General features: G+C 43.0%; 1 pseudogene; it reads left to right on the top strand.

The window, feature by feature from the left end:
* The first annotated feature begins 15,249 nt into the window (after positions 1-15,249).
* On the top strand, positions 15,250-15,856 carry LOC135970348 (saoe class I histocompatibility antigen, A alpha chain-like; annotated as a pseudogene).
* The last annotated feature ends 1,151 nt before the right edge of the window (positions 15,857-17,007 follow it).

The following is a 17,007-nucleotide window of genomic DNA, read 5'->3' as shown; positions in this document are numbered from 1 at the left end:
GCAGACATGAGCCCATGTATGGGGCCAGCAGCACTGACTCCCCCCTACCAAGGCAGATCCAGCTGCTGCCACCTCTGAATGTCCACCTCATCGGCATTTGAGGCCAATGATATGCCCTAGTGGGGCACTGCTTCTTTATTTGACTAACTAGCCACTAAGTAACAATTGACTACATTTAGCAACTTCCATCCTGGAAGGGCCAGAGGTTCATCTTCACAGGGTTAGGCACCTATTCCATGGGTGGGTTTTCCTGTCCTGCTCTCAAACACAGCCAGCACCACTTTCCGGGTGCTGTTGACGTTCCTGATCCATAGGCTAGGCGGTGCTCTTAGCCCATTATCTGCCTGAAAGACCCACTTGGCAGGGAAATTTTCAACGTTTCCGTGGCTGTGGGTTCCACTAATCCTATCACCATCTATCTGCATCACCCAGGGGCTGCCAGCCACAAGGAATGCTGGACAGGTCTTCTATAGGCACAGCTCAGTGCCAGCCTGGAGGAAGCACTCTGAGGGGTGGGTGCCATCTTTCAATATAGGCTGCGTTGTTTGAATCAGAGATGTTTCTATAGTGCTGTGTTCTCAATAGGAAGAACATGTGGGTCCAGAAATCAAAAGGTGGAAGCAGGTTTGGCTCCATGTCCAATCACTTTGATTAACCCACTAGGGTATTTTGCATATTTTATCTCCCAACACTGGGCTGTGCAGGGTACAAGGTCCTGGTTTCCAAGGAGGGTACCCTTAAAAGGAGACAAAAGACAGCCCACAGAAATACACATTACAGTTGTCACCAGAGAAGTGTGGACAGTATGTGCCCAGAGACCACCTAGTGAGAAGAAGAGTCTCCTCCTCTCCAGGCCCAGGTAATAGATCCTCATCCCCAGGATGAGGTATGACTACTTTCAAACAATGAGGGCAGAAGTGTGGAAACCAGAGATCCACCTGGGGGCCTTCTGGTTTCCCTTACCTCATTGTAAGTGTGAGCAGAATCATCCAGCAATTCAGCCTGACAGAATTTGATTTCCAAGGGCCCAGACCCAGCAGGGCAGAAGGTGTGAGTCACACTCCTGGGTAATCTCCCAAGGCCCTGCTCCTGTGCTCTAATATCCTCAGTAGCATCGGTGCTGAGGCCCTGCTTCCCATGGGCTGTTCCCAACCAGTGATGGGTCATACCAGTGACACTAAGGCAGGACATTCCTGGGAGGTGGGGGACTCTTCTGACGGCCAACTGTAGCTCGAGGACTGCTCCATGGCCTTGCTCAACTCTCCTTAGAATACCTGTGGTCTAGGACACGTCAAGTAAATCTTCTCTCCTTCTGTCCATCATGGGAGGGTTACACTTACATCTTGGTCTGTTGCCTTTCCCAGGGTAACCTGCCTCCCTTGCAATATTGTCTGACAGGTGTGTCCCCTAATAAAATGCTGTAACTTTAATCCCATGATGGCGCTTGTTTTTTGGAGCATTTGTACTACAAAATCATTTTCATCTGCACACCAGTGTCCTCTAATTTATCCCAATTTGTAAAATCCTTTTGTTTATTCAACTTCTTCTACCTGCATTGGCTCCATTTTGCTGGTGTTTGCATTATGCTTTTGAGTTAGTCGATGTTTGTTGCTTTAAGTCACTAAATTTGGGGGTAGTTTGTTACACAGCAACAGATAACTAATAAAGCCCTCTTACATTTCCATTATTCTGTAGAGGTTAACTACATCTGTTTTATGTCCTCCTATTTTCATAATATAAGAGTTTCTAGTTTCTCTACTCCTATTGTTTATTTTAGTTTATTTTCTCCTTTGTTCCTTCCCTTTCTCCTTTCTTCTGTCCCTCCCTCCCACCCTTTCTTCTCTATTTCCATTCAACCTCTCTCCCTCCCTCCTTCTCACCTGCAGTTTCCTTCCCCTTCCCCTTCCTTCTTTTCTTCTTTCACTCCTTCCTCCATTCCTGCTTCTTTCCCTCTCTTCCTCCATTTTTTCCTTTTTATTATGAAATTTTCCTAATATATAAATAACTCTATGTGATCGGGCTTTAAGGAAGCATTTTCTGAATCTATATGTCAAAATTATAATGTCGTGGTATATGAGAAACAAGTAAACCACAAGAAGTTATTAACAGAGTCTGAATAAAAATGCCTGCTGTAATTCTGCAGTCAAGATAGTGGCTTTTAACTCAATTCCTTCAACTCAGTGTTTTCAGAACACATCATCAACATCAAGTATTACATATTTATTGTAAAAGTTTAAGCAGCCACAATCACTTTGGAAATCATATTATCATTATCTAGTAGGGTTTGGGTCCTATACAATGTATCATCCAACCAACCCATTCTTAATCGTACACTCCGGGGGGCTTTCTTGCCTATGTGCACAGGAGACGTGCACACTAATGTTTACTGCAAAAACTAGAATCAGCCACATATACATAAAAAGGAAAGTAGTGAAATTGTGGTATAATCATAAAATGTAAACCTTCAGCAGTAAAAATGAATGAATGACAGCCTCCCACAACACAGATAACTCCTATACTTGATGTGCATCATGGGAAAATAAATGCAGTAGGAATTTGCTGTATAGGAAGCTTAAAAACCAGCAAAACTAATATTTGCTTTGGGAATATATATATACTTATTGCACAAATCTTTAAAGAATTACAAAAGAATACTAATCACAAGACTCAGGATGAAGTCTTCTTCTGGGGGATGTGAATGGGCAGCAGCCCAGGGTGGCTTTACAGGTTTGTATTTTACACCAGTGCTGGGCAGCCTGCTAGTTACTTGATTATATTTCCTAAAATAGAGTTTTTCAAATTAAAATATACCTGGTTTTTATAGAAATGTAAGAGAAGGTTCATTCCAAGATGGCCAAATAGGAATAGCTCTGGTCTGCAGCTCCCAGTGTGATCGACGCAGAAGATGAGTGATTTCTGCATTTCCAACTGAGGTACCTGGTTCATCTCATTAGGACTGGTCGGAAAGTGGGTGCAGCCCATGGAGGGTGAGCAAAGCAGGGTAGAGCATCGCCTCACCCAGGAAATGCAAGGGGTCAGTGGACTTCCCTTTCCTAGCTAAGAGAAGCCATGACAGACTGTACCTGGAAAATTGGGACATTGCCACCAAAACACCATGCTTTTCCAAAAGTCTTAGCACACAGCGCAAGAGGAGATTATATCCCATGCCGGGCTCAGCAGGTCCCACGCCGATGGAGCCTTGCTCACTGCTAGTCCGAGATCAAACTGTGAAGCGGCAAGCCTGGCTGGGGGAGGGGAGTCTGACATTGCTGAGGCTTGAGCAGGTGAATGAAGCAGCCGGGAAGCTCGAACTGGGTGGAACTCACCACAGCTCGAAGAGGCCCACCTGCCTCTGTAGACACCACCTCTGGGGGCAGGGCATAGCTGAACAAAAGGTAGCAGAAACTTCTGCAGACTTAAACGTCCCTGTCTGACAGCTCTAAAGAGAGCAGTGGTTCTCCCAGCATGGTGTTTGAGCTCTGAGAGTGGACAGATTGGACCCTCAAATGGGTCCCTGATCCCCGTGTAGCCTCACTTGGAGACACCTCTCAGTAGGGGCCAACTGACACCTCATACAGCTGGGTGCACTGCTGAGACGAAGCTTCCAGAGGAAGGATCAGGCAGCAATATTTGCTGTTCTGCAATATTTGCTGTTCTGCAATATTTGCTGCTTTGCAGCCTCCGCTGGTGATACCCAGACAAACAGGGTCTGGAGTGGACCTCTAGCAAACTCCAACAGACCTGCAGATGAGGGACCTGATTGTTAGAAGAAAAACTAACAAACAGAAAGGAATAGCATCAACATCAACAAAAAGGACATCCACACCAAAACTCCACCTGTAGGTCATCATCATCAAAGACCAAAGTTGGATAAAACCACACAGATGGGGAGAAACAAGAGCAGAAAAGCTGAAAATTCTAAAAACCAGAGCACCCCTTCTCCAAAGGATTGCAGCTCCTTGCCAGCAACGGAACAAAGTAGGACAAAGAATGAGTTTGATGAGTTGACAGAAGCAGGATTCAGAAAGTCGGTAATAACAGACTTCTGTGAGCTAAAGGAGGATGTTCAAACCCATCAGAAGGAAGCTAAAAACCTTGAGAAAAGATTAGACAAATGTGTAACTAGAAGAAACAGTGTAGAGAAGACCTTAAATGACCTGATGGAACTGAAAACCATGATACGAGAACTACGTGACACATGCACAAGCTTCAGTAGCTGATTCAATCAAGTGGAAGAAAGGGTAACAGTGATTGAAGATCAAATTAATGAAATGAAGTGAGAAGAGAACTTTAGAGAAAAAAGAGTAAACAGAAACGAACAAAACCTCCAAGAAATATGGGACTATGTGAAAAGATCAAATGTACGTTTGACTGGTGTACCTGAAAGTGATGCATAGAATGGAACCAAGCTGGAAAACACTCTTCAGGATATTTTCCATGAGAACTTCCCCAACCTAGCAAGGCAGGCCAACATTCAAATTCAGGAAAGACAGAGAACACCACAAAGATACACTTTGAGAAAAGCAACCCCAAGACACGTAATTGTCAGATTCACCAAGGTTGAAATGAAGGAAAGAATGCTAAGAGCAGCCAGAGAGAAAGGTCGGTTACCCACAAAGGGAAGCCCATCAGACTAACAGCAGATCCTTTGGCAGAAATTCTACAAGCCAGAAGAGAGTGGGAGCCAATATTCAACATTCTTAAAGAAAAGAATTTTCAATCCAGAATTTCATATCTAGCCAAATTAAGTTTCATAAGTGAAGGAGAAATAAAATCCTTTACAGACAAGCAAATGCTGAGAGATTTTGTCACCACCAGGCCTGCTTTACAAGAGCTCCTGAAGGAAGCACTAAACATGAAAAGGAACAACCCATACCAGCCATTGCAAAAACATGCCAAATTGTAATGACCATCGATGCTAGGAAGAAACTGAATCAACTAATGGGCAAAATAACCAGCTAACATCATAATGACAGGATCAAATTCCCACATAACATTATTAACCTTAAATGTCAATGGGCTAAATGCACTAATTAAAAGACACAGACTGGCAAATTGGGTAAAGAGTCAAGACCCATCAGTGTGCTGTATTCAGGAGACTCATCTCATGTGCAGAGACACACATAGGCTCAGAATATAGGGATGGTGGAAGATCTACCAAGCAAATGGAAAATAAAAAGCCAAGGTTGCAATCCTAGTCTCTGATAAAACAGACTTTAAACCAACAAAGATCAAAAGAGACAAAGAAGGCCATTACATAATAGTAAAGGGATCAATTCAACAAGAAGAGCTAACTATCCTAAATATATATGCACCCAATACAGGAACACTCAGATTCATAAAGCAAGTCCTGAGAGACCTAAAAAGAGGTTTAGACTCCCACACACTAATAATGGGAGACTCTAACACCCCTCTGTCAATATTAAACAGATCAATAAGATGGAAGGTTAACGAGGATATCCAGGACTTGAACTCAACTCTGCACCAAGCAGACCTAATAGACATCTACAGAACTCTCCACCCCAAATTAACAGAATATACATTCTTCTCAGCACCACATCACACTTATTCCAAAACTGACCATGCAGCTGGAAGTGAAGCATTCCTCAGCAAATGTAAAAGAACAGAAATCATAACAAACTGTCTCTCAGACCACACTGCAATCAAATTAGAGCTCAGGATTAAGAAACTCACTCAAAACTGCACAACTACATGGAAACTGAACAACCTGCTCCTGAATGACCACTGGGTAAACAACAAAGGCAGGAATAAAGATGTTCTTTGAAACCAGTGAGAACAAAGACACAACATGTGAGAATATCTGGGACACATTTAAAGCAGTGTGTAGAGGGAAATTTATAGCACTAAATGCCCACAAGAGAAAGCAGGAAGGGTCTAAAATCAACACCCTAACATCACAATTAAAAAACCTAGAGAAGCAAGAGCAAACACATTTAAAAGCTAGCAGAAGGCAAGAAATAACTAAGATCAGAGCAGAACTGAAGGAGATAGAGACATAAAAAACCCTTCAAAAAATCAATGAATTCAGGAGCTGGTTTTTTGAAAAGATCAATAAAATTGATAGACCACTAGCAAGACTAATAAAGAAGAAAAGAAAGAGGAATCACATAGATGCAATAAAAAGTGATAAAGGGGATATCACCACCGATCCACAGAAATACAAACTACCACTAGAGAATACTCTAAACAACTCTCACAAATAAACTAGAAAATCTAGAAGAAATGGATAAATTCCTGGACACATACACCCTCCCAAGACTAAACCAGGAAGAAATTGAATCCCTGAATAGACCAATAACAGGCTCTGAAATTGAGGCAATAATTAATAGCCTACCAATAAAAAAAAGTCCAGGACCAGATGAATTCACAGCCGAATTCTACCAGAGGTACAAACAGGAGCTGGTACCATTACTTCTGAAACTATTCCAATCAATAGAAAAAGAGGGAATCCTCCCTAACTCATTTTATGAAGCCAGCATCATCCTGATACCAAAGCCTGGCAAAGGCACAACAGAAAAAGAGAAGTTTAGACCAATATCCCTGATGAACATCGATGCAAAAATCCTCAATAAAATACTGGCAAATCAAATCCAGCAGCACATCAAAAAGCTTCTCCACCATGATCAAGTTAGCTTCATCCCTGGGATGCAAGGCTGGTTCAACATACACAAATCAATAAACATAATCCATCACATAAACAGAACCAAAGACAAAACCACATGATTATCTCAATAGATGCAGAAAAGGCCTTTGACAAAATTCAACAGCCTTTAATGCTAAAAATCTCTCAGTAAACTAGGTATTGATGGAATGTATCTCAAAATAATAAGAGCTGTTTAAGACAAACCCACAGCCAATGTAATACTGAATGGGCAAAAACTGGAAGCATTCCCTTTGAAAACTGGCACAAGACAGAGATGCCCTCTCTCACCACTCCTATTCACCGTAGTGTTGGAAGTTCTGGCCAGGGCAATCAGGGAAGAGAAAGAAATAAAGGGTATTTAATTAGGAAAAGAGGAAGTAAAATTGTCCCTGTTCATAGATGACATGATTGTATATTTAGAAAACCCCATCGTCTCAGCCTAAAATCTCCTTAAGCTGATAAGCAACTTCAGCAAAGTCTCAGGATAGAAAATCAATGTGCAAAAATCCCAAGCATTCTTATAGACCAATAACAGACAAACAGAGAGTCAAATCATGAGTGAACTCCCATTCAAAATTGCTACAAAGAGAATAAAATACCTAGGAATACAACTTAGAAGGGATGTGAAGGACCTCTTCAAGGAGAACTACAGACCACTGCTCAATGAAATAAAAGAGCACACAAACAAATGGAAGAACATCTAATGTTCATGGATAGGAAGAATCCATATCATGAAAATGGCCATACTGCCCAAAGTAATTTATAGATTCAATGCCATCCCCATCAAGCTACCAATGACTTTCTTCACAGAATTGGAAAAAAGTACTTTAAAATTCATATGGAAGCGAAAAAGAGCCCACATTGCCAAGAGAATCCTAAGCAAAAAGAACAAAGCTGGAGGCATCACGCTACCTGACTTCAAACTATACTACAAGGCTATAGTAACCAAAACAGCATGGTACTGGTACCAAAACAGAGATATAGACCAATGGAACAGAACAGAGGTCTCAGAAATACCACCACACATCTACAACCATCTGATCTTTGACAAACCTGACAAAAACAAGCAATTGGGAAAGGATTCCATATTTAATAAATGGTGCTGGGAAAACTGGCTAGCCATATGTAGAAAGCTGAAACTGGATCCCTTCCCTACACCTTATACGAAAATTAACTCAAGATGTATTAAAGACTTAAATGTTAGACCTAAAACCATAAAACCCTAAAAGAAAACCTAGGCAGTACCATTCGGGACATAGGCATGGGCAAGGCCTTCATGACTAAAACACCAAAAGCAATGGCAACAAAAGCCAAATTAGACAAATGGGATCTAATTAAACTAAAGAGCTTCTGCACAGCAAAAGAAACTACCATCACAGTGAACAGGCAACCTACAGAATGGGAGAAAATTTTTGCAATCTACCCATCTGTCAAAGGGGCTAATATCCAGAATCTACAAAGAACTTGAACAAATTTACAAGACAAAGTCAAACAATCCCATAAAAACTGGGCAAAGTATATGAACAGACACTTCTCAAAAGAAGACATTTATGCAGCCAACAGACACACGAAAAAACGCTCATCATCAGTGGTCATCAGAGAAATGCAAATCAAAACCACAATGAGCTACCATCTCACACCTGTTGGAATGGTGATCATTAAAAAATCAGGAAACAACAGATGCTGGAGAGGATGTGGAGAAATAGGAAAGGTTTTACACTGTTGGTAGTGTAAACTAGTTCAACCATTGTGGAAGACAGTGTGGTGATTCCTCAAGGATCTAGAACTAGAAATACCATTTGACTCAGCTATCCCATTCCTGGATATATACCCAGAGGATTATAAATCATGCTGCTATAAAGACACATGCACATGTATGTTTATTGCAGCACTATTCACAATAGCAAAGACTTGGAATCATCCCAAGTGTCCATCAATGATAGGCTGGATTAAGAAAATGTGGCATATATACACCATGGAATACTATGCAGCCATAAAAAAGATGAGTTTATGTCCTTTGTAGCAACGTGGATGAAGCTTGAAACCATCATTCTGAGACACTATTGCAATGACAGAAAACCAAACACTGCATGTTCTCACTCATAGGTGGGAAGTAAACAATGAGAACACTTGGACACAAGATGGGGAGCAGCACACACTGGGGCCTGTTGTGGGATGGAGGGATGGGAGAGGGATAGCATTAGGAGAAATACCTAATGTAAATGACGAGTTAATGGGTGCAGCAAACCAACACGGCACATGCATACATATGTAACAAACCTGCACGTTGTGCCCATGTACCCTAGAACTTAAAGTATAATTTAAAAACAAATGTGAGAGAAAAGAATACCAAAATTCATTGCAAGGATCCTTAACAAGAACTACTTACATTGGAAGCAAACCACAGAGAATTGTAAGGAGCCACGTAACAGAGAGGACCAGGATGCCATGAAAATGACCTTGGCTAAAAATAGGTCATTTAACCCTTGGCTCACTGGCATCTCTCCAGATTTTCAATTTTACAATGTTCAATCTGCTGTGCAAGGTAATTCCATCTTGCAAAGGATTTAATGTTACATTCTACCACACATAAAACTGAATTAAACTTTTACGGAATTGGAAATGCACATCATTGATCAAAATAAATCAAACATGAAAAGAGTAGGAAGGAATAACCAGTGATAGAATAGCAAATGTGAATGGAAAACAGAATAGGACTGCTAAAAAGACAAAAAAAGCTTCAGAAGCACATAATAGCTGTGTGATTTAAAAATCACAGTGGTCTCCAAATGACTTCTATCACATCTCATTCAATACCAGAGCAAAAAATGTTAAGTTTATTATGGAATGCCCACCAAATAGCTAGTTTTTGAAAAAACCTTGTTTCTCAATTTGAGCTAACCATTTCAGACTACTGCTTCAAACCAAAGTTACTGGCATCATGCTAAGCTAGATGTGTTGACTGAAGTATGAGATTCACACTTTTGTAAATGAAAAGCAATTTGATTAGGCAATGTTTTTCTAAGTGAAAGCAAGTTTACTGAGAATTAAAGAAACAAAAGAATGGCTACTCCAGATAGCAGAGTTTTTTGTTTTTTAAGTGTAGGCAAATATTTAGTGAAGATGATATTTCAATAAGAAAACTGGCGCTTGGGACATGCTTCCACTAAATTTGAGACATCTTAGACAGAACAAAGTTTTATTTTTGAGGCATTATTTTTATGGGATTGAAGTCTTGGAACTATTTAATCTAGTTACTCTATGTTCTCAACTGTGTTAACTCATTGAAAACAACATTGTTATTAAAGGTATTCACAAGAAAAATTCAGAGATACTGTTGCATCTCCTTTCTGTGTTTCAAACTGTTTTCTCCTAAGCACCCAAGGCTCTGTGATGTCTCAAACATTTAATCATTAATTTTAAAAGAGAAGCTTATTATGGAATTAGAAAAAAACTATTTTAAAATTCATATGGATCCAATAAGAGCTCATATAGCCAAAAGAATATTAAGCAAAAAGAACAAAGCTGGAGGCATCATACTCTGCCACTTAAAACTATACTATAAGGCTACAGTAAACAGAACAGCATGATACTGGTACAAAAACAGGCACATAGACCAATGGAACAGAATAGAGAACTCACAAAAAAAGACTGCACATCTACAACCATCTGATCTTCAACAAACCTGACAAAACAAGCAATGGGGAAAGGATTCCCTATCTAGTAAATGGTGATGGGAGAACTGGCTCACCATATGCAGAAAATTGAAACTGGACCTCGTCCTTACACCTTACGCAAAAATTAACTCAATATAGATTAAAGACTTAAATGTAAAACGCAAAACTATTAAAAACTCTGAAAGAAAATCTAGGCAATACCATTCAGGACACAGGCATGGGCAAAGATTTTATGAAGAAATCGCCAAAAGCATCTGGCACAAAAGCAAAAATGGGCAAGTAGGATCTAATTAAACAAAAGAGCTTCTGCACAGAAAAAGAAACTGTCATCAGAGCAAACAGACACCCTACAGAATGGGAGAAAATTTTTGCAATCTATCTATCTTACAAAGTTCTAATATTCAGAATCTACAAAGAACTTAAGCAAATTTGCATGAAAAAAACTTCATTCAAAAGTGGACAAAGGAGATGAAGAGATATTTCACAAAATAAGACTTAACATGTGGCCAAAAAAATATGAAAAAAACTCAACATCACTGATTACAGAAATGCAAATCAAAACCACAAATGAGATACTATCTAATGCCAGTCAGAATGGCAATTATTTAAAAGTAAATAAACAGCAGATGTGGCGAGGTTGTGGAGGAATAGGAAGGCTTTTACACTGTTGGTGGAAATGTAAATTGGTTCAACCATTGTGGAAGACAATTTGGTGATTCCTCAAAGATTTAGAACCAGAAACACCATTTCACCCAGCAATCCCATTACAGGGTATATAACCAAAGGAGAATAAACCATTCTATTATAAAGATACATGCATGTGTATGTTCATTGCAGCACTATTCACAATAGCAAAGACATGAAATCAACCCAAATGCCCATCAATGATGGACTGCATAAAGAAAATATGGTACCTATTTACCATGGAATATTATGCAGTCATGAAAAGGAATTAGATCAAGTCCTTTGCAGGGGTATGGATGAATCCAAAATCCATTATCCTCAGCCAACTAACACAGGAACAGAAAGCCAAACACCACATGTTCTTACTTATAATTGGGAGCTGAGCAATGAGAACACATGGACACAGGGAGAGGAACATCACATACTGGGGCCTGCTGGGGGAGGGCAGTGGTAGGAGGAGCATTAGGAAAAATAGCTAATGCATGCCAGGATTAATACATACGTAATGGGTTGATAGGTGCAGCAAACCACAATAGCACACATTTAGCTATGTAACAAGCCTGCACATCCTGCACATGTACCCTGGAACTTTAAATTAAATTAAAAGACAAGCTAAAGGCATTAACGAAAATAATTAGATAAAAAAAACTTTGATTTTCAAAATCCTGAAACAAGTGTTTTAATTTTGCTTTAAACATATATTAAAATCCTTTAATACGTTCCATTCCAGAGGTGCTGCTTAATTTCCTCTCTTGAGTGTGGCTTGGACATAATGAGGCACTTCTGATATGGTCTGGCTCGGTGTTCCCACCCAATTCTCATCTTGAATTGTCATGCAAATTGTAATCCCTGTGCATTGGGGGAGGGGCCTCATGGGAGATGATTGGATCATGGGTATGGTAACTCCATGCTGTTCTTATGATACTGAGAGAATTCTCATGAGATCTGATGGTTTCATGAGGGGCTTTTCCCCATTTCGATCTGCATTCCTCTCTCCTGCCACCATGTGAAGAAGGACGTGTTTGCTTCCACTTCTGCCATGGTTGTAAGTTTCCTGGGGCACCTCCTCAGCCATGCAGAACTGTGAGTCAATTAAACCTCTTTCCTTTATAAATTACCCAGTCTCAGGTATTTCTTTATAGCAGTGTGAGAAGAAACAAATACAACTTCAAACTGATGGAGTAATGCTGACATAATAGTTTGTGACTCTGGGTGTAGAACATAAAACTCACTGCAGGCTCCCCCTTCTCTCTCAAGGTCTCTGGGATCATGAGCTCTAGGGGAAGCCACCTGCTGTGCAATAAGCAGCCCTGAGGCCTGAGTCAAGGTCCATGTGGCTGAAACTGAGGCCTTCTGGGAACAGACAGCAAGGAACTAGGCCTTTTCCACAGCCATGTGACTGATTCATGTTTCATGTGAATCCTCAGCCCCAGTGAAGCCCTCAGACGATGCAGGCCTAGGCTGACAACTGGACTGCAACATTGTGAGAGGCCCTGAGCCAGAAGTACTCAGGGAAACCTCTCCTGGATCCCTGACCATCGGAAACTGTGGGAGATGATGAATATTTGCTGTTTTGAGCTGCTAAGTTTTACATAATTTGTTATGCAATAGTAAATAACTAATATATTTTCATAAAAGAGAATCTATTATTACATGTTAGTTTACATTTGCTCTAAATGTATCATTATTATTCATATTGTTGTTATTTATACAGGGTCTCACTCTGTCACCCAGGCTGGAGTGCAGTGGCATGATCACCATGCATTGCTGTGTCGATCTCCTGGGCTCAAGGGACCCTCTGATCTCAGCATCCTGAGTAACTGGGACTACAGGCATGAACCACCACGCCTGGCTAATTTTCTAAATTTTTTTGTAGAGATGGGGGTTTCTCCATGTTGCCCAGGCTGATCTTGAACTTCTGGAGTCAACAAATTTGCCTTCCTCTGCCTTCCACGGTGCTAGAATCACAGGCGTGAGCCACCACACCTGGCCTAAATTAATTATAAGACATTAAACATGTAACTTAGTTTTAAAAGGTAAGAAGAATGTCCATGGGTGAAGAGGATGCATTTTATTACCATTCACAATGATCACTTTACTTGAACTTCAATTTCCAACTGTGTCCCAATTAAACACGAAAGGAAGATCCAATCCTTGCTGGGCTGATTCTATGATGGCCTCAACAACCAGCTCCTGGTCATTCACCTTCCCCCAGTTATTCAACCAACTCTGATGTAGGTGCTGCTGTGAAGGGATTTAGCAGATATAATTAAGGGCCTCAATTAGTTGACTTTAGACTGGATTTATCCTGCTTGGACTGTCCTAATCAGGTGAGCCCTTGAAAGGACTGGGTTCTTCCTGAGCATAGAGAAACACAGTGTGAGAGGGATTCAGTGTGAGGGGTTTCCTCCACCGTGGGCTTTGAAAACGAAGAGGCTGTGTAGGAAAGAACGCTGTTGGGCACCAGGAATTGAACACAGCCCTCCCTGTCTCTATATTGACAGCCAGCAAGGAACAGGGACCTCAGTCTTACAACTGCCAGAAACTTCATTCTGCCACCTCTGTATAAGCCTGAAGGAGGATTCAAAATGAAAACACAGCTTTTGGAAGCCCAGAACAGATTCTCTCCACATTTTGCCCAGATTTCTGAGCAAGGAACTATAAGCAGATAAATGGGTGTTGTTTTGCTGGTCGTGGTAGTGCATGAATGAATTGATGAATTGATATGCACACTAGTTACATAAAATAAAATTTTTCTGAACTTTTTCAGTATTTTACATTTTATAATTTTCTGTGATGCAATTTAATACACTCATATTTCATTCATTCAGTCAACAAAAATTAATTTAATCCCTATGATGAACCAGGTGTACCCTCATATGCTCACGTGCCTGACATTCCAGAAGCTTCACAAGACCAAGGTGGAGCCACTGGAATGTTTTAGGTGGAGAAATGACACACTGTGACTCACAGGAGCAGGACCACTGTGGAGAGAACAGTCACGTAGCAGGTCATGGGACAGTGCTAGAGCCACAATTCGGGAGTGACAGGGTGGTGGGGACTAAGGGGAGAGGAGTGCCTGAGGGATGAGAGGGATGGAGGGAAGGGCTGGAGAAGCAGGAGGTGAGGAAATGGAGCAGAGGGAAAGAATTCGAAAGCAGCAGAATTCTTAGGTTTAAACACTTGTTTAATAGATTTTTAATACATCCATCTACAGAGCCTCGCTGGGTGTTCTTTGCAGTTGACCTTTAATACCTTATGTGGGTCTGCCCGAAAACTAATTGTTTTTACATTAATCAGATTTTAAAAATACTAAGTGTTCCTATAAAATATACACAACAGTTAGATGTGGATTATTCCTAAAAACAGGCAGTGCATAAGCACTGGTGAGGGGCACTGTGACTGCATTGAGTGCTTGCCACTGTGAGGTGAATAAAGTCTGTACTGGCTCCTGGTTGCAACATAAAATAACACAGTGGCTATTTTGTATTAGGAGATGTCCTGGACTCACAAAGAAATGCAGGGCTATGGAATGAAGGTAAATATAAAATACTACAAGCGGGAGTCACAGATACATTGTCTGTGAAAATGAAACTTAGGAGCTTTGTGAGTCCTGTTGTAACGCTTTTAGACACATTTATATGTCAAGGGACCAAAGTCACATTTTCTACCGATTAGATTCCTGATCATTCAGGGGTTACCAAGATTCTGCTACCCACTGTAGTTAATAAACAAAAAGCAAACTGGTCTCTGTTCTATCTCATGCACTCAGGCACAACTTTTCCAGATTTAAAGAAAAAGAAAAAAGAAAAGAAAAAAAAGCCCTGTCTCTACATCTCCATTCCCAGGGCAAGCTCACTCTCTGGCACCAAGCTCTCTGGGGTGATTTTTCTTCTAGAAGAGTCCACTGGGACAGGTAAGGAGTAGGAGGCAGGGAGTCCAGTTCTGGGACGGGGAGTCCGTGATGAAAAGTGAAGAGAGAGGGACGGGGCCCATGCCGTGTGTTTCTCCCTGGTTTCTCAGACAGCTCCTGTGCCAAGACTCAGGGAAACATTGCGACAGAGCGCTTGGCACAGGAGTAGCGGGGTCAGGGCGAAGTCCCAGAGCCCCAGGTATGGCTCTCAGAATCTCAGACTCAGAAAGCGTGTGTGGACTGGGGAGGCCCAGCGTTGGGGATTCCCCATCTCCGAAGGGTTTCTCTTCTCCCTCTCTCAACCTGCGTCTGGTCCTTCTTCCTGGATACTCACCGGGCGGCCCCAGTTCTCACTCCTATTGACTGTCGGGTTTCTAGAGACGTCAATCAATGTAGCCACGGTCCCGGTTCTAGAGTTCCCAGGCACCCACCAGGACTCCGATTCTCCCCAGTCGCCAAGGATGGGGTCATGGCGCCCCGGACCCTCCTTCCGCTGCTCTGGGGAGCCCTGGTCCTGACCCAGACCTGTGCGGGTGAGTGCGGGGTCGGGAGGGAAACAGCTTCTTTGGGGAGTAGCTAGGGGTCCGCCCGGCGGGGGCGCAGGAACCCGGTTGCGGTGCCGGGAGGAGGGTCGGGAGGGTCTCAGCGCCCCCCTCGTCCACAGGCTTCCACTCCTTGAGGTATTTCCACACCGCCACGTCCCGGCCCGGCCGCGGGATGCCCCCGCTTCATCTCCATGGGCTAAGTGGACGACACGCAGTTCGTGCGGTTAGACAGCGACGCCGCAAGTCCTAGGATGGAGCCGCGGGCGCCGTGGATGGAGCAGGAGGGGCCGGAATATTGGGAGGAGAAGACAGGGACCGCCAAGAGCAACGCACAGTTTACCGAATGAACCTGCGGACCCTGAGCGGCTACTAGAACCAGAGCGAGGCCTGTGAGTGACAATGGCGGGGGCGCAGGTCACTACCCCTCCACATCCCCCACGGACAGTCCGGGTCTCCCTGAGTCTTCGGGTCCGAGATCCACTCCGAGGCCGCGGGACCCGGAGACCCTTGACCGGGGAGCAGCCTAGGAGCCGTTACCCGGTTTCATTTTCAGTTTAGGCCAAAATCCCCGCAGGTTGGTCGGGGTGGGGGTTGGACTTGGTGGGCGGGGCTGACCGCGGGCGCAGGGCCAGGGTCTCACACCATCTAGAGGATGCCTGGCTGCGACAAAGGGTCCGAGGGGCGCCTTCTCCGGGAGTATCACCAGCTCGCCTACGAAGGCAGGGATTACATCGCTCTGAACCAGGACCCGTGATCCTTGACCGCCACAGACAACGCGGCTCAGATCACCCAGCTCAAGTGGGAAGCTGCCGGCGAGGCGGAGGTTCATCCTCACAGGGGTAGGTACCTACTCGATGTGTTGTGTTTTTCCTCTCTACTCTCAGACCCTCAGCCAGTATCACTATTGGCATTCCTGACCCACTGGCTCAGAATTTCAGTACATTATCTGCCCGCGGGACACACCTCAGAGGGAAAGGGATGAAGCGTGGGCCATGACCAAGGCATCTCCTGGTCATATCACCACCTGCACCTCCCAGGGGCTGCCAGCCACACAGAGTCATGGACAGGTCTCCACAGACGTAACTTAGTACCAGCTTGGATGAAACCCTCTGAGGAACGGGGGCCAGCTTTCAGGATGTGCTGCGCGTATTAAATCAAAGACGTCCCTATGGTGCTGTGTTTACAGAAGGAAGAATTCGTGGGTCTAAAAACCAAGAAGTTGAAACAGGTGTGGCTCCATGTCTCATCCCTTCTATTCACCCTCAGGGTGATTTTGCACTTCTCCTCTCCAATATCGGGGCTCTGCAGGGGAGGAGGTCCTGGTTTCCCAAAGGGGGCACCCTGGCAAGGAGACAAATGAGAGTCCATGGAACTACACATTATGGGTGCCCCCAGGGATGTTTGAATAGTATGTGTCCAGACACAAGCAGGTGAGAAGAGGAGGAGGCAGGGCTGCTATCACACAAGGAAGGCAGAAGTGTGTGTGGAAATAAGAGATCCACTTGGAGGCCTTATGGTTCCCCT

This window comes from Macaca fascicularis, chromosome 4 (assembly GCF_037993035.2).
Source record: "Macaca fascicularis isolate 582-1 chromosome 4, T2T-MFA8v1.1".
In the NCBI taxonomy this organism is placed as follows: domain Eukaryota; kingdom Metazoa; phylum Chordata; class Mammalia; order Primates; family Cercopithecidae; genus Macaca; species Macaca fascicularis.
The sequence above is the reverse complement of the archived record's forward strand: the minus strand, read 5'-3'. Positions and strand labels throughout refer to the sequence as shown.